The following is a 4947-nucleotide window of genomic DNA, read 5'->3' as shown; positions in this document are numbered from 1 at the left end:
TAGAAAATAGAGGGCGCCACACCAGTCACGTGACCTCGATGACGCAACAATACGAAGCAAACACAGCACTTTCATTATCACAGCCAGTTGCTATTTTTCTAATGATTATTGTCTTGCAAGCCTACCTAGTTGTCTCCTATGAAAATATTCGGCAGGTTTGTTGATGTGTTCTTTATGTTTTGTTTCTAGATGCCGGCGAAGTTTGGCTGGCTTCATACTTTCATTGAATAATGCTTCATAACAGAGTATACACTGTGGCTTTTGTTTATGCATATAAATCCAAAGGATATATATATTCATCACAATATTTAAGATTTTTGCGTTTTGATTGATGATTCAGTGTTTTTTCACTTGAACATGTTGTACCTTCATTTATGTTATCATTATTTTTTCGTTTTAATGTTGATGCAGATTTTAACCACCGATCCATAATTATTATAAGTTCATATTAAATTACATAAATTCCTATCACGGATGTGATGCAAATGAGCAGTAAATTTAAGTAAGCTTGCAAACACTTAAGCACTGTTCACTGCTATCGATCGCTTAACTCTCTCTCACTACAGGCAGGTCAAACTGCGCATGTCACGACGTTTTAGTGAGTTACATTCAAAATTTAATTAAGCTACTTAATTATCATGGTATACGAACAAATTTGACATACATAAATATGTAATAAATCTAATTTTAATGTTATTAATGTTCTTAATTTTATAAATAAATACTTAAAAACAACCCTCAAACTCCCCTGTTGTGAGAATTGTGACATCTTGTTCTCTGGTTATCGCCTCTTTTATAATTTATTTATCACCCATCTAGAACCATAAAATTTGACATAAAATGTTTTCTTTAATTCCGTCATAGGTTAAATGAAGCAATATTTTTATATCCTTAAATCTTATGTGCCTAAAAAGCAATCGAATATAAATTCAGATCCCTCCTGCCACACCTCCCTGTCATATACTCTGATTAGCAGTTTGCAAATACATGTTTCTGACGTTGATTTCCGCTAAATGTATAACCAATATAAAGCCTATATTTCAACTGATCGATCACCATATTCTTTTTTAACATTTCGTTATACAGATAATTGACATTTTGGGTTAATGAGTAAAAAATTTTCCCACGAGAACTCATCTTGGGGCTTAGCTGAATTATTAACGGCTTTTCTCACATACTTAGAGAGCCAGAAGAACTGTGGTAGTTATAGATTAATCTCAGCTTTTTACGTGTTATTATTATGTGTCTTTCTGTGCATTATTTAATTACAGAAAATAGCTCACGAACCCCCAGTATTACCTTCGCGGACCCCAGGTTGGACTAGGTGCTTTCTAGTCTTATTAGTTCAAAATAAGGAAAAGCTGCCGCAGATGACGCTTGTGTAACTTTGTGCGAAGGTTAGAAGGTTAGAAATTACACAGGCCTGCGCTAGTTTTATTGTAATTCCTGTATTCTGAATCCGAAAATGATATCCATTTTTGTCCATCACGTACAGATTTTTCACAAATCGTCATAACACAATACATAAAAAAAGACCACAAAACGTAGTTTGAGACTAAAAAAGACGTAGATTTCACAAAAAATCAAGATGAATGGGGATGCATATTCGTTTCCCCCAGTGGCACAGCGGTACGTCTGCGGATTTATAACGATAGAAATCGGGTTTCGATAGCCGTGGTGGGCACAGCACAGATAGCCTATTATGTAGATTTTTGCTTAATTAAAAACAAACAAACATATTTGCTTGACATCAGTGTTCTTCCTTTTTCTTCAGTTTGTTTGTATTTTTGTTAACAAACATATTGATAAAAAAATGTTCATTGTGGTAAACGAAATAATTATTTGATTTAAGTAAGAGTTTTTTTTTTCTTCCAGATTTGTAAAAAATCATTATGCGATAGGAAAAAAATTAATATTATTAAAACCAAAACAACTTTTATGAAGTTTAAATTTGCAGGCCTGTGTTATTTTCTCTCGTTTAAAGTTAATGATAGTTTATTCATAAAATTCGTCAGGTATTATTTTTGTTAATTATTTCTTGCTACTTTGAGAGGGCGTGCCATGCATTTTTATAAAACGTTAGCAAAAGTATCGATCAGTTAGTTTTGAGCACTATGCTAGATCTGGTTGTGATGGGGAATGAAGGTAAGATTTCATGGTCTAATTCACTAATTGTTTGACAAGCTACACCTGTATCAATATTAGAACACCTAAAATATTGTGATAATGAACCTTTTAAGGTGTTTTTTTTTTCGTTGTTTTCTTTTTGTACCTCTGACATAATGCAATAATACTCGGCTTGGAGATTCCGTTTAACTTAAATCGAACAAGACAGACTCGAGTTCTTTTAAGTCGAGCAGTGGCATATTTTTTATAAGTTATATCTCAAAATAGCTATTCATTTGTATAATACTTCTGTTTCCCCACACTGATAATAATAACACACTGCATGCACACTTTCCTTTAGTGTTTTGCACTGTTACTGTTACACTTATAAACGTTATTGTTACTTTCACATCTTTATTGTCTGTAAATTTGTAGGTCTACAGCACGTAACTTCACTGAGGTGAATGTCCAACGTTCATACTGTAGCCTTGTACATAATCGCAGTGAGGAAAAGCAGCTAATCAGTACTACCCACAGCCAATTCTTGGGGTACTTACTCCTTTCCAACGAACTGTTGAGATTGACAGTCACATCAAAAACGACGTAAAATTCAGTTTCGAGCTTTATCATAATTTAAAATCACCTCGTACATTTATAAATTATCATGTAATGTAATAACGTTTAAAGTGTACATTTGTAAATTTGTCGTGCATATTTCATAAATTGACATATAGACTTCATTTATTTGTTTTTTAGCGTAAAGCTACACATTGGGCAATCGCACGTGGAGATTAAATTTAATAAATAATTAGGCGATTTAGTAAATCGAAGGGGAGATTATAAATTGCCATAAACGTTGAATAAATCAACAAGTATGTTTTGTATTTAACTTCTTAATTCTCAAATAGTAGTAGCATCTATAAACAGACGAGCCGATTTATAATTTTCCTGTATGATAGAGAAGAAAAAACCACGAATTTGCAATATATAAGCTGCAATACATTATAGCTTATTAGATTGATAAGTTACACGTTGTGCCTCTAGAGTGTCGTTTGCAGCTGTGTAGTAGCTAATCTTAATTTTTATATATGATTACAAAGTCAATAAATATTTGTGTGTGTGTGCTTACTTATCTTATTTTAGGCCTCTTTGTAGCAGAAATATATAAAATTTTTACAATGATCAACCAGTTGCCATAATAAATTTGTAATAAAACTCGGACAGTTTTTTGCGAAAATTAAATGCATGTCACGACAGTGGAAGTTACGTGACACTGCTGGCGCATTGGCGATGGTGGCGTGTGCAAGGAGTTTCTCGAATGATCGTGAATTTCCTAGTTTGTTCGGGACGCCCTCTTTTTTAGTATATAAGCCCGGCAAATAAAAGTCGGAGATAGATATGCAGATAGATTGAAGAGAACTATAATCGAGTCAAGCGAACAGTAGGCACCATAAGTAAAGTGTGTGAATCACAGCGATTTATAGCGTGTGTTATAAAGGTTGTGAAGTTTAAAGTGACTGTGGAAATTCTGTGTATTACAAAAAGTTGTATCGAGATATAATAAACTAGTTTTCAAGAAAGGATTTGTATCGCTGAAGTTTCTCGGAAAGAATTTTTACCCGAAATTATCAAACGAGCAGATACGTAACATGTAGAATATTTATTAATGACAGTTGTTAGGTGGGTTCTGATTACTCCCAAGTTTCATTGTTTTATGCAGTTGAAAAACAACCAAATGCACAAACAGTGAAAAAGACAAATTTATTCAAACTATCATAAGCCTAACATTTATGATACAAAGAAAGGGAGATTATATTTTGTCAAATGCATTTAATATATCAATAAGTATATTTCTCAGACATCTTGTACATTTACAAATAGTAATGAGTTTATAAATTAATATGTAAATTGCACACACAATTTAGCTTCAATTGCATAGTAACAGTTAGCACTTCATAAAACTGTCAAAATTTATCGTCCAACAAAAATTCAGAAGTGTAACTGTACGCTTCACTGAGTTATCAGGCAGTTGATAGCACAGCCTATGTAGAGATGGCACTGATTGTTCATCGAAATGGTATTTTAAATATCTCCTCAATAGGTCATCAGAACATTATAATACTATACTGTGTTTCCTTTTATAATAATATATATCTAATGACTGAGTCACGAGTTCTGGGAATGTCTGCAAGTATTAGCAAAAAGTTTAAATTTCTTATTCTTCTTTCTGTTGCTTCCTTTTTATTGCATGTTAACTGAAAAACCAAAACAATGGTGCCAATCAATTTCATGTGGTGACATAGTTTCAAACGATGCTTTTATAAATACTATTAACTAGTATTAATTTTTAAAAAATCATTCTAATGTAAACGATGTTTATCATTACCCCTTGAAGTCAGCTTTCTTACAGAAAGTTGGTGTTCCTTTATAAAGCTTAAGTGCAGGGTGAAACAGGAATTTACTAGCCAATAATAGATAAGCAATAAACATTACAGTTGGAACCTCATTGTATTTAGAACTTGGTTGTAAATACAACCTTCCCATGTCTGTTGAAACGCTGCATTAAAGAAACAAGTAAAGAAAACTTTTCAAAAAAGGAAGTAAATGTAGGGATGGCTAATATATCAATCCTTCACAAAGAATGCAAAAACGACATTAGGGGTGACATTTGTATCATCACTACATAACAGCATTTGCAATCTGAGGGTGGCGGGTTCGAATCCCCGTCCCACCAAACATGCTCGCCTTTTCAGCCGTGTGGGCATTATAATGTGACAATCAATCCAATTATTCGTTGGTAAGAGAGTAGCCTAAGAGTTGGTGGTGGGTGGTGATGACTAG

At 33.2% G+C, this 4947-nt stretch overlaps 1 protein-coding gene across 1 annotated transcript in view; it reads left to right on the top strand.

Moving 5' to 3' along the window:
- Nucleotides 1–2102: 2102 nt before the first annotated feature.
- LOC106457733 (ATP-binding cassette sub-family A member 3-like) overlaps nt 2103–4947 on the top strand; it is a 135134-nt gene continuing 132289 nt past the window's right edge. Inside the window, exon 1 of the mRNA XM_013917179.2 lies at nt 2103–2145. The gene's annotated coding sequence lies outside the window, so the exon portion shown is untranslated. The remainder of the gene's footprint in view (nt 2146–4947) is intronic.

This window comes from Limulus polyphemus, unplaced genomic scaffold (genome assembly GCF_000517525.1).
Source record: "Limulus polyphemus unplaced genomic scaffold, Limulus_polyphemus-2.1.2 Scaffold367, whole genome shotgun sequence".
In the NCBI taxonomy this organism is placed as follows: Eukaryota; Metazoa; Arthropoda; class Merostomata; order Xiphosura; family Limulidae; genus Limulus; species Limulus polyphemus.
The sequence above is the reverse complement of the archived record's forward strand: the minus strand, read 5'-3'. Positions and strand labels throughout refer to the sequence as shown.